The sequence below is a fragment of the Eriocheir sinensis genome, chromosome 52 (genome assembly GCF_024679095.1).
Source record: "Eriocheir sinensis breed Jianghai 21 chromosome 52, ASM2467909v1, whole genome shotgun sequence".
Lineage (NCBI taxonomy): Eukaryota > Metazoa > Arthropoda > Malacostraca > Decapoda > Varunidae > Eriocheir > Eriocheir sinensis.
In genome coordinates this window covers 2,058,561-2,072,529 of record NC_066560.1, presented here as the reverse complement: position 1 = coordinate 2,072,529, position 13,969 = coordinate 2,058,561, and positions in this window count along the sequence as shown.

Genomic DNA, 13,969 nt, shown 5'->3' with positions numbered 1-13,969 from the left:
AAAAAAAAAAAAAAATCCCGGTGAGTCACGTAACAATATAGCACCTTTCTTTGTAAACAAAACAAAACAAAAAAAAAAAAAGAATGAAATCGAAATGAAAATCCTCAAAATTGATACCATCTTCAGCGCTGCATCCAACGTGACCTGACCTCTCCAACACGTAAGGGAGGACAGTTTCAGGATTTTCTCGTAATGTGCGAATCCCTCTCCCATCCTTGACCGATTCATTTCACACCCGACAGAGTCCACCGATGTGTATCTCCTGACCCCGTGAACTCAGCGGGTAATAAGCCTCCGCATAAACTCTTCATCTTGGCCAATTCACTTCTGACTCCTTGGGAAATTCTTGCTTCTCCCTTCGTCTTTCCTCTTAAGCCAAGTAATGAGACTCGTGATAACTTTTCTTTTCCTTCTCTTGGTATGCGCTTTGGGCCCCGTGAACGATCTTTGGCTCCTCTTCCTTCCTTTTTCTTCATCCAAACTCCGTGAACAGTTCTTGACTCCTTTCTTCTTTCTTCTTCCAAATTCAATGAACAGTTCTTGGCTCCTTTCTTCTTTCTCTTCCAAATTCAATGAACAGTTCTTGGCTCCTTTATTCTTTCTCTTCCAAATTCAATGAACAGTTCTTGGCTCCTTTCTTCTTTCTCTTCCAAATTCAATGAACAGTGGGAACCAGTGGGAGAACAGATAGAAAGAGGAGGACAGCTGAAGAGGGAAGGTGAGGACAGAGGCGGGAGAAGGGATAAGAGGACGAAGTGACACAAGTGAGGAGATAAAGAAGAGAGACGAGGGGATCAGTGGACAAAGGAGGAAAGAGAGGCGAGGACAGAAGCGGGAGAAAGGATGAGAGGGCGAAGTGACACATAAGTAAGGATATAAAGAAGAGAGACGAGGGGATCAGTGGACAAAGGAGGAAAGAGAGGCGAGATGAGAGGTGAGGCGGGGGTGGGCAGGTAAAGGATGAAGTCTTCCGGGATAGGAGTGTGAGCAAGGTAATTTTGGGTGTGCCAGGTCAGGGTAGGCTGGGCTGGCTGGCTGGTGAATGAGCTGATCTTCGCATGCTGACTTACCTTTTACGGGGTCATTACATAATTAAAAACAGGTAAAGCGTGCAATCAGGCGTGTGTGTGTGTGTGTGTGTGTGTGTGTGTGTGTGTGTGTGTGTGTGTGTGTGTGTGTGTGTGTGTGTGTGTGTGTGTGTGTGTGTGTGTGTTCTCTCTTTGTACCTTTTTATTTGTGAATGTACGTATATATATATTTTTTTCCAATTTTTATTTCCCCGACAAAAGTATCAAGCCATTAAGTGATCCTGTTAAACGGAAGCGCGGGTTGAGTGCTTCCTGTGTGTGTGTGTGTGTGTGTGTGTGTGTACCCACCTTATGAGGAGGGCGATGATGGCGATGGCGAGGGCGGCGGTGACCATAGCGATGAGGAGCCCCAGGCCGAGGGACGCCCCGCTCGCACCGCCATCTGTGGGAGGAAACACCAACCATCAGGATCGACACGCTAATGAGGCTCACCAACACTCAACACAGAATAAATAAACACCCACTGATCTCCACGCTTATTAAATCTATTAAGAATTGTTGACGAAGTTAGAAAGAAGAAAGGAGTCAAGAACTGTTCACTGAGTTTGTAAGAAGAAAGAAGAAAGGAGCCAAGAACTGTTCACTGAGTTTGGAAGAAGAAAGAAAAAAGGAGCCAAGAACTGTTCACTGAGTTTGGATGAAGAAAGAAGAAAGAGGAGCCAAAGATCGTTCACGGGGCCCAAAGCGTAAACCAAGAGATGGAAAAAAAATGTTATCACCTACCGCCTACCAACCCCAGCAAAACTCTCAAGTGGACCAAGTGAAGCGGCGGTGGGGGGGGGGCAAGCATGAGCCAAGCAAGACGGCGCCCCTATAAAACACATGCCTGCGTCACCAACGGGCTGGGGCGACAAGAAGCCCATTATGAAAGCCAACCGGCACTATGGGTCAAACGTAATAAAAAAAAAAAAAAAAAACATCAGCTCCACACTCCACACACACTCCTCGTTTCCATCAGCTTCTGCTTCAACAATTGCTCCTACATCCTATCCATGCCTCGTAGTCCACCCCTGCCGGTATTACACTAAAAAAAGGTAAACAATTTCGAATATAGATGTAACGATTGGTCAGCTAATAAAACTAATGATAGATAGGTATAACAAAATTGCTTCTCCATAAAACCCGTCTATCAATTTAACTTTCTCTCTCTGTCTCTCCCTCTTTAACACACACACACACACACACACACACACACACACACACACACACACACACACACACACACACACATACCGCTATAAGCATCACCACCAACACCAATATAACACCAAGAAGCGAATGCCGAGGAAAAGTAGCCCCGTCACCACCACCACCACCACCACGGAAGGAACACAGGAGCCTTCACCACACCTCACTCTGGTGGTGGTGGTGAATAGGGAAAAGTCGTGACCGTTTCAGGGTGGCATTGAAGATTTACGAGTGTACTTATGCTTATCTCTCCTGTGTATATAGTGATTTTCTCTCTCTCTCTCTCTCTCTCTCTCTCTCTCTCTCTCTCTCTCTCTCTCTCTCTCTCTCTCTCTCTCTCTGTCTCTGTCTCTGTCTCTGTCTCTCTCTCTCTCTCTCTCTCTCTCTCTCTCTCTCTCTCTCTCTCTCTCTCTCTCTCTCTCGCTGCCCCTGACCCGGCTCGTTTGTAAACATGTCCTTCCCAGCACAATTAAGGAATGGACTTTGAAATATTTGCAAGCTTTTATTCGTTGTTTTGCTTCTTCCTCTTCCTTAATTTCCTATTCACACACACACACACACACACACACACACACACACACACACACACACACCGTCATAGTTGTCCATTCAGCTTCGTTTTTTTATCCGCATGGAAAGACAGTAAAGATTTTTTTCATTATTTGCTTCTCCATAAAACCCGTCTATCAATTTAACTTTCTCTCTCTGTCTCTCCCTCTTTAACACACACACACACACACACACACACACACACACGGACGGAAGGGAAGGCAGACGAGTAAAAAGACGAAAAATGTGAGTCTCTGTTCCTCCTCCCATGATTTGTGTGTCAACCAAAGGCGAGTCCAAAAGGGAAGTGTAGCCAATGAGTTATAGCCTTTAGACACTCCCACCAGCCGCCCTGCCCTTTCCTTCCCGTCCCTTCCCGTCCCGTCCCTTCCCTTCCCTCCCAGTGCAGCCCAGGGGAGTGTTGCATCAGCCCTAGCCCTTAATTCTAACCCGGCGTGTCTAGATATATCCCTCTCACCTTTGCCCTTAAGTACGATCCTTCCCGCCTCTTTACCCTGGTGACCCAAAGACCAAAGATGAGAATTCCCTTTCCTTTCCCTTCCATCCTGTTCCAGTAACCCAGTAGCGAGGAAGACGTGTTCGCTGGCTCGTCTATTCCTTTCAGTCTTTCAATCTCTTACCTTTCCTTTCATTCCCTCCCAGCAAACAGTAGTAATGGAAGTCCCCTCACCCTCTTTTCATTCTTTCCTTTCCCTTCCATCGTGTCCCAGTAACCCAGAAAACGTGTTCGCTCGCTCGTCTATTCCTTTCAGTCTTTCAATCTCTTACCTTTCCTTTCATTCTCTCCCAGTAAACAGTGGTAGTGCTAGTCCCCTCACTCTCTCTTCATTCCCTTTCCTTTCCCTTCCATCCAGTTCCAATAACCCTGTTCGCTCGCTCGTCTATTCCTTTCAGTCTTTCAATCTCTTACCTTTCCTTTCATTCTTTCCCAGTAAACATTAGTAGTGCAAGTCCCTCACCGTCTTTTCATTCCCTTTCCTTTCCCTTCCATCGTGTCGCAGTAGCCCTGTTCGCTCGCTCGTCTATCCTTTCAGTCTTCCAATCTCTTACCTTTTCTTTCATTCCCTCCCAGTAAACAGTAGAAATGCCAGTTCCCTTATCCTCTTTTCATTCCCTTGCCTTTTTCTTTTATCATATTCTAGTGACCCAGTAACGATGAAAACCTACTTGCCCTTCTTTCCCTTTTGATCTTTTTATTACTTTACCATTCCTTCCATCCGTGTAGTAGTAACCAGTAGCAAGGCAAGTTCTCTCACCCTTCCCTTCCTCTCAACCCCTCCAGTCTCTTCAACCCCCTTCCAGTAACCCAGAAGCACAGTAAGCCTCCTCACCCTTCCCTTCCTCTCAACCCCTCCAGTCTCTTTAACCCCCTTCCAGTAACCTAGAACCATTATACGCCTCCTCACCCCTCTTTCCCTTATAGCCCTTTTTTTCTCTTTCATTGACCTTACATCCTGATCCAGTAGCCCATTACCATTGCAAGCCTCCTCGCCTTTTTCGCCTTCCTAACCAGTAACGTAAGGATCCTTCCCCTCACCCTTCTAACCCCTTGACCCAGAAGTGCCTCGGCTCAGCTTCCCTTCTTTCCTATTGTTGGTCCAGTAACCTTGTGGAGCCAAGGGTAAATCGCGCCTACTCGAGAGACGTAATTATAATCTTGTCTATCTACAGAAAAACAAGGGATCGGGTTGAAATATTATGTCTTGCAGTAATATTCATACGACCTTTTCCCGCATGTTAAATATAATTGCTTCCCCGATATGGAGGAGGAGAAGGAGGAGGAGAAAGAGGAGGAGGAGGTGGCTGACGATGAGAGTGAGGAGGAAATAGGTGAGGAGAAGTAAGAAAAAATTAACACTCCTGCAATAAGAAATTTATCCAACCATAAAGCGAGACACAGCGGGGAAAAAAAAAGGTCAAGTAATTTCTAAATACGTACAAAATCAGGTGAGTGTAGTTACCTTTTGCTTGTGTGTTGAACTAGCTTCCACATGACCTCGCCCTGTGCTGTGAGGCACGAACACACACACACACACACACACACACACACACACACACACACACACACACACACACACACACACACACACACACACACACACACACACACACACACACACTCTCTCTCTCTCTCTCTCTCTCTCTCTCTCTCTCTCAACTCCATCTCTCTCTCTCTCTCTCTCTCTCTCTCTCTCTCTCTCTCTCTCTCTCTCTCTCTCTCTCTCTCTCTCTCTTCTACTTTTGGTACATGCTCTGAGAGGTTATTCTTGTTATGACAATGCATTTTTATTTACTTCTATATTAGTAAGACAGCGATATAACATACAGCCCCCGTGAAGCCATTTAATTGAGCGACTGACTGACTGATTGAATGAGTGAATGAATGAATGAATGGATGAATAAATGGATGGATGGATGGATGGCAAAGTGACGGATAAGCTATTACTATTGGGACGAATCAAGTAAGTTTAAAAAAATAGTTGAGTAGCTGACTGATTGAATGAGTGAATGAATGAATGAATGAATGAATGAATGAATGAATGAATGAATGAATGAATGGATGGATGGCAAAGTGACGGATAAGCTATCACTATTGGGACGAATCAAGGAAGTTTCAAAAAATGGTTGATTGGCTGACTGAGGAACTGTTTAATTTTGTAACTATATACTTTACTGGCTGATGTGGCACTCGATGGGTTTGACTAACTGCCTATTTTAACGCCTTCCTAACTTCTCCCTTCTTTCCTTCCTTATCCCTTACCCCCTTTTCTTCCTTCCTTCCTGAGCATTTCACTTCCTCCTTAGTTTCTTTCATCACTGACCCAGAAAAGGAAACAAAACAAAAATTACGCAAAAAATAAAGTTTCGGAAATTACGCGCATGTCATGTCCAGTGTGTGTGTGTGTGTGTGTGTGTGTGTGTGTGTGTTTCTAAGATGCTAATAAATAAGCGTGTAGCATTTAATTAAAGCTTTCTCAACACCTACTTTGCATGACCTGGAAGTAGTAAATATGCCTCAGGTGTGTGTGTGTGTGTGTGTGTGTGTGTGTGTGTGTTGGGAAAAACCTAACATATGACAGGGAGTTTGGAAATCATGGAAATACCACAATAATTAAGCAGGCCGAGGCAGTTTCCAAGAATAGTAAATGAATAATATGCAAATGACGACACAAATTCGGAAAAAAACGATCAGAAGCACCTTGATACGTGTGCGCGTGTGTGTGTGTGTGTGTGTGTGTGTGTGTAACCATAACTACATGCTCATTTAGGGACAACTTATATGCAAATAGACTTTTTATAACTCTTTCCCAACTTCACCTCCGAGCTATGTTACCTCCCTTCCTCCCTTCCTTCCTCCTTCCTGCCCTCTGACCTTTCCCTTTCCTCCTATTCCTTCCTACTACCTTACCTACAGTTACCCATTTCAACACCGTTCGTCTCCTCTTCCTCCATCTTCTTTTTTCCCCTTCATTTATCCTTCCGTCTCTTTCTGCTTCTTCCTCTATCTTTTTTCCCCTTCTTTTATCCCTCCGTCTCTTTCTGCTTCATCCTCCATCTTCTTTTTTTCCCTTCTTTTATCCTTCCGTCTCTTTCTGCCTCTTCCTCCATCTTTTTTCCCTTCTTTTATCCTTCCGTCTCTTTCTGATTTAATTCCACGAACTACTTTTCTTTCCTTCAGCCTGTTTGTATATCTTCCTCTTGATCTCCTTTTCCTTTCTCGCCCTTAACCTCTGCTTCCCTCTCAACCATACTCCCCTCTCCTTTCTTCCAGGCCTTCCTACCCTCGTTTTCCTCTATTTTCCTTTTTCCTTCTCAGCCTTCCTTCCCTCTCCTCTTCTACCTCCCTTTTCCCTTCATTTTCATCCTTCCGTCCTTCCTCATCTCTTCTTTCTCCCTTCTAACCCTTCCTCTCTCAGCCTTCCTCCCCTCTCCTCCTTTTATCCTGGTCTTCCTCTCCTCTTCTCCCTCTTTCATCTCCTTTCTTTCTGCCGCCCTTTCCGCTCCACACCTTGCCTTCCCTCCCTGCCTTCCTTTCCTCGCCTTCCCTGCCCTGCCTTCCTCCCTCCTCCCTTCCACCCTGCAGCCTCCTCCTAAGGTCACTTTTTCCTCCTCCAAACAAGCGCCTCAACCTTGTCCTCTCTGGCAAACACACGAGTATCCTTGCCACGCCTCACTACACCCAAGACAGACCCCTCCTGCCCTCACACCCATGATACATACATCTCGAACGTTTACACCCATGGTAGTACACCCCCCACACCTACACCCATAATACAAACACCCCCTCACACCCATGATACACCCATACGCCTCATGCCTACACCCAAATACCTATACAGCCTCGGTTCACCCATGCCTTTCCCCATGGTACACCCACCCACACCCAAGATACACCCACTACACCCAGGACATAACGCCACTATACTATAATATCAGGTTTTCATGTCGACGGTCACATCCCCGAACGAAAAAAAATATATATGAAGAATAAAAAAAAAGTTAAAGGTTGTATATCATAATAAAGATAAACAGATTTGCTAAATATACGTTTTGTCTGGTTGAATGTTGTTTAAATACATTCGTGCGGGTTAAATATACTTAAAAATGTGTTACTGTAAGTTCATCTGTAGCTGCGGGATTACTGATGCTGTTGCAAGGCTGTGAACACGCTTTAGTTGAGCCTATGCTCGAACACCGCGTCTCGTTTTCTCCATGAGATTAGAAGAAAACTGTATTTTAAGGGTAACCAAACTATTTTCTCCAGGCGGTGACTAAAGTAATTTAGGTAGCTTTATCATATAACGGTGGAAAATGAATATAATATTCAAATATACGCAAGCAAAGAAACGCATGTGGTGTGGCAAATATGGAAAAAGGTTGAAAAGGAGGGACGGGGCAGCGGTAGGGGAGAAGGGTGTGTGGGAAAAGGGAAGGGAGGAGGAATGTAAGGAAGGGAGTGGCTCGCGCGCCGAAAGATTCCCTCCCGGCCTGATCCAAGGTCGAGAAGGTGTACGTGACCAACCGGAGGGGAGATGAAGGGCGAGGAGGGATGGAGGGACAAGGGATAATGGAAGGGAAACACAGTAAGAAGTGGAGGAAGATAAAGAAAAGGAAATAAGATACGGAGACAGAAAGGGCTAGAGGAGAGGAATATAAAAAATGGAAGAAAAGAAACTGAGAAGACAAGAGGACAATGAGAAGGGTAAAATATGGAGTGTACAGGAAGAAGAATGAGAAAAAGAAGACATGGAGGAAGGAAACAAGAAAGGACGGTACGTGTGACGGAAGAGGAGAAGGAGGAAAGGGAAGAAAGAAGAGCGAAAAATGAGAGATGGAGAGATAAAAAGTAAAAAGAGAAGGATGAGAAAAGGAAAATATGAAGAAAAACAAAACAAAGAAAAAGATGTTATATGAAGAAATGCGCTTTCAATAAAAAAAAAAAAAAACTTATCATGTAACGTCGTCAAATAGAAATAATAATTAACATGAGATACCACGAGGACAACTTTTAACTTTATCTGAATACAATATAAGAAAAAAAAAAACAAAGAAATATTAAAAGGAAATAATACAAGCAGAAGAGAATGGAAAAAACTATAAAAATAAAAACAAAAAAGTGGGAGACGGCGTAAAAGGGAATGCAGACTTAAACTAAACCCAAGAATATAAAATTGTTGAAAGAGGGAAATAAAAGGAGGAGGAGGAGGAGGAGGAGGAAGAGGGAAAAATGTACGTGGGGAAATACAAGCGTAAATTAAATCCAGGTAAATAAAACTGTTGAAAAAGAATAAAGAAAAAATAAAGAAGGAGGAGGAGAAGGAGGGAAAAAAATGGAGGGTTAAAAATAGAATGCGTCGTGAGGAAGGAAGGAAGGCAGAAGGAGGAGGAGGAGGAGGAGGAGGTAAGGAGCGCGAGAAGGAAGCAAGGAGGGAAGGCTGACATGGCGGTGTGGGTGGGGAGGGGAGGGGGAGCTTGTATAAGACCTGAAAAAAACTGACCTTGTATGAATTCACAGTGAAATAGTCAAGGTCAAACAATACCTATTTTCCTCCTCCTTCTTCTCTTCTCCTCCTCCTCCTCTCCCTCTCCTCCTCCTCTCCCACAACTGCCCTCACGATTCCACTGCTCTCTCTCTCTCTCTCTCTCTCTCTCTCTCTCTCTCTCTCTCTCTCTCTCTCTCTCTCTCTCTCTCTCTCCTCTCTCTCTCTCTCTCTCTCTCTCTCTCTCTCTCTCTTTTTCTCTCTTACTGCAATTACATCTCACTCTCTCTCTCTCTCTCTCTCTCTCTCTCTCTCTCTCTCTCTCTCTCTCTCTCTCTCTCTCTCTCTCTCTCTCTCTCTCTCTCTCTCTCTCTCTCTCTTTCTTTCTTTCTTTTTACATATTACATATTGCAATTGAATACATCTCTCTCTCTCTCTCTCTCTCTCTCTCTCTCTCTCTCTCTCTCTCTCTCTCTCTCTCTCTGCCCTGGCATTACTGATATTTACGACTTGAATATTTCTTTCCATAATATATTTTTGAGTTGCCGCTCCATCAGTTATTGCAGATTTCACCTCCGTCGCTCTTGACTTTATAAATTACGAAGTTTATGAATTAGTTGTCTTGTTTATTTACATTATCTGACCTGATAAAGTCACATTCATTATAACAAGATGGGGATGAAGATTAGCTCTGTCTCTCTCTCTCTCTCTCTCTCTCTCTCTCTCTCTCTCTCTCTCTCTCTCTCTCTCTCTCTCTCTCTCTAACACAATATAACAACGTACTATCTTCATCTTCTTTCTCTCATTCCCTCCTTCACTATTCCTAACTCTAAACTCTCAACTCCAAAACATACGTAAACAGAGTGATGATAAACGCCAACTAAACTGTATGCATAAAACAGCGCTCATTTCCTCAATTCTACCTTCGTTAACACAGCATTAAAATGTTTACTTTCCTCGAATCTAGAGCATCATTGAGCTGCCTTGTGTGGGCCAGGCCGAGGGGAGCGTGAAGGTTGCCCACTTTCTCACACTTCACGACCCTACGTTAGCATGAGAGAGAGAGAGAGAGAGAGAGAGAGAGAGAGAGAGAGAGAGAGAGAGAGAGAGAGAAAGTGTTGTGATAAAAAAAAATACTGAATTGTCAAGAAATATAATGAAATGAGGGAAAAAAAGGAGAGAGGAAACACCGGAATACGTGAGTAAGGGAAATAAAAAATGATGAGTAAAGGACGAGGGAAAAAAGGTATGGTTGATTAATTAAACATGAGGATAATCTATTCTTTTTGTCTCCGTGCTGAGGGAGGGAGGGAGAGAGGAGGAGGGAGAGGGATGTCGGGAGATGAATTATTATACTAAGCGGTGAGGAAGGAGTGGAGGAAGAGAGATTTAAGGTCAGATAAAGGAGTAAGGAGTCAAGGGAGATGCTGATGATAAAGTGTTGAAGACGTAAAAGTGGAAGAAAAATAAAACGAAACAAAGAACGGCGAAAAAAACAAACAAACGCACGCACATACACTCTCTCTCACTCACACACACACACACACAAAAAAAAGAAAAAAACATGCAGACAAATTGAAAAAAAGAAAAAAAAGAAAAAACGTGACCATTCTCCCTCTAACCCCTTGTACCCTCCACAACTCCCCCCCCCCCCCCTTCTACTTCGCCTCTTCATTTTTTTTGCCTCCATGTCTTAAGAAATTATTATACTGTACCCAATGCGCTGTGCCTCGTGGTGGTGGTGGTGGTGGTGGTGGTGTGGTGGTGGTTAATGAGTTAGTGTTGTTGTTGTTGTTGTTGTTGTTGTTGTTGTTGTTGTTGTTTTTTACAGCAAAGGAGACAGTTCAAGGGCGTAAAGAAAAATATAAAAAAAGCCCGCTACTTACTGCTCCTGAATAGAGGTCAAAGGAGTGTCCAAAAAGAGAGGTTGTTGTTATTCAAGTGGTAATATTGATAGAACTTGTATCGTCACCCTCATAAAATAATCGTCTAAGTCATTTTTCAGCGATTTCCAGGTTTTTGTTTACATCGATTTTTCATCATGTGACGCCTGTTTTTGTATATTTCTTTTTTACAACAAAGGAGACAGCTCAAGGGCACAATAAAAAGTAAACAATAATATAAAAAAGCCCGCTACTCGCTGCCCACAAAAAGAATCCAAAGAGTTGCCTTCGTTATTCAGGGTTTGAGTATTCTGGAATTGGCCTTTTCATTTCTGCCTCAATCTTAAGCCAAATGAGATAATGACAGTTCTTTTCTGATTTCCAGGTTTTTGTTTACATCGATTTTTCATCATGTGACGCCTATTTTTGTATATTTCTTTTTTACAACAAAGGAGACAGCTCAAGGGCATAATAAAAAGTAAACAATAATAAAAAAAGCCCGCTACTCGCTGCCCACAAAAAGAATCCAAAGAGTTGCCTTCGTTATTCAGGGTTTGAGTATTCTGGAATTGGCCTTTTCATTTCTGCCTCAATCTTAAGCCAAATGAGATAATGACAGTTCTTTTCTGATTTCCTGAGAAGCAGAAAATAATGACTCAGGCGGCCTGTTTACGAAGGTGACGATATTGCATTACCCGCTGTCATTATATAGTAGTGGTTGGCGATACGTATATATTAAAAATGGTGTTTGTTTTGTATAGTTCCATCGCTGGTCTCATTCATCATGGTGACTTTTTTTTCTTCTTTTTTACAGCAGAGGAGTCAGTTCAAGGGCATAAAAAAGTAGCAAATATTAAAAAAAGCCCGCTGCTACTTCACTGGTGGTTGTTTTGTAATACGTTGTGGTTGTGGATGTTATGGAGTTTGGTGATGCTTGTGACTGGTGTGGGTGACAGAGAGAGAGAGAGAGAGAGAGAGAGAGAGAGAGAGAGAGAGAGAGAGAGAGAGAGAGAGAGAGAGAGAGAGAGAGAGAGAGAGAGAGAGAGAGAGAGAGAGAGAGAGAGAGAGAGAGAGAGAGAGAGAGGGGGGGGGGGAGGGGGGGGCGTGTTCTGGCAAAGATGAGAAAAAGAGCGGAAAGGAAACAATGGGAAAGATGAAAAGGTGGTGGCGGCGGAACGAAATCATGTTAGTGGATGTGGAAGGTAGTGGAGAAGGAGGCACGGGAACAGCATGAGAATAGTGGATGTTTAAGTTAGGGTATGTGGAAGTTAAGAGTAGAAGCTGGCGCCGGAAAGGAGTCAGATAAGTGGATGTGGATGTAAGTGGAGTCAATTAAACCTCACACGTGTGGCATATGTGGCAAGAATGAGAAGACCAATGACAAAGAAAACGGTACGGTGTTGCATAAAGGTGAGGAGCTAGACAGGTAGATGGGGTCGAGAGGGGGGACTGACTTGTGATAGGTGGGCAGTAGTGTTATTTATGCAGGCTGAATGAGGATGAGCAAACAGAAATAAATAAAAAATAAGGAAAAGCTGTTGAATAAGGTTGGTGGGAACTAAGCAGGAGGGATTTGTAGAAGGCGTGTGGTAGGCGCTATTTGCCCAGACGGAAGATGAGCAAAACAGAAAATAAATAAAAATAAAGAAAAGCTGTTGGATAAAGTTGAAGGGGCGGAAAGGTTGGCGGGAACTACGAGGGAGGGATTTGTAGAAGCCGTGTGGTAGGCGCTATTTGCCCAGACGGAAGATGAGCAAACAAAAAAGAAATAAAAATAAAGAAAAGCTGTTGGATAAAGTTGAAGGGGCGGAAAGGTTGGCGGGAACTACGAGGGAGGGATTTGTGGAAGGCGTGTGGTAGGCGCTATTTGCCCAGACAGAAGATGAGCAAAACAGAAAATAAATAAAAATAAAGAAAAGCTGTTGGATAAAGTTGAAGGGCGGAAAGGTTGGCGGGAACTACGAGGGAGGGATTTGTAGAAGCCGTGTGGAAGGCGCTATTTGCCCAGACAGAAGATGAGCAAACAGAAAAAAAAAGGAAAATAAAAATAAGGAAAAGCTGTTGTATAAGGTTAAGGGGGCAGAGAGGTTAAAGGGTAGCGTGGAGGGTACGCCTGTTGTCATGGTAGCAAGCAGTGGTGTTGTGTGCCCAGGTAGTTGAGAGTAAAAATCAATGAAAAAAATGTGTTTGATAAGATTATTGAGGAAGACGTGAAGGAGAGTCAAGTGTGGTTACGTTAGAAGTGTTAGTGTTAACCAGTCGTATACTCGTAGGCGTCTATGTATTAGTGTTGTGTAGTAGGTAGTTGATGGTAAGACAAAAAGAAACGTTTGATAAGACTAGTTTGGAAAGTTTCGTTTAGTCGGTGCAACATCTGTGGTCACATGCCGGAGAGAGACAGAAGGGGAAGGAATTATAGGAGAAGGGAACAGATGCCAGGAGACGAGACACAACCCCCGATTAATACCTGGTACCCATTCACTGCTGAGTGGACAGGGGCGTGGGTATCGGAAAAGCCGCCCAAATTTTTCCACTCCGCCCAGGAATTGAACTTGGTTGTGAGCCGAGTGTGCTAACCACTGCACCACGAAGCCCCCTCTGATAAGACTATGTGGGCAGGCATGTAGGAAGGTGAAGTGCTGCTGCTTACGTCAGAAGTGTTGGTATTAATCAGTGGTGCTCGTGTTGTGTACCCAGGCAGACGGTTAAAGGAAAAAGAAAAAAAATGCATTGGATGAGATTATGGGGCAGACAAGTAGGAAGGTACAGTGTAGTGGTTACGTCAGAAGTGTTGAATTGAATCAGTTGTGATCGTAGGCGTGTACCCAGGCAGACGGCAAAAGCAAAAAGAAAAAAAAAATCACATTGGATGAGATTATGGGGCAGACAAGTAGGGAGGTACAGTGTAGTGATTACGTCAGAAGTGTTGAATTGAATCAGTGGTGCTCGTGTTGTGTATCCAGGCAGACGGTTAAAGGAAAAAGAAAAAAAAACGCATTGGGTGAGATTATGGGGCAGACAAGTAGGAAGGTACAGTGTAGTGATTACGTCAGAAGTGTTGAATTAAATCAGTTGTGCTTGTAGGCGTGTACCCAGGCAGACGGTTAAAGGAAAAAAAAAATGCATTGGATGAGATTATGGAGGCAGACAAGTAGGAAGGTACAGTGTAGTGATTACGTCAGAAGTGTTGAATTAAATCAGTTGTGATCGTAGGCGTGTATTTATTAGGGTTGCGTGAGCAGGTAGACGAACAAAAAGA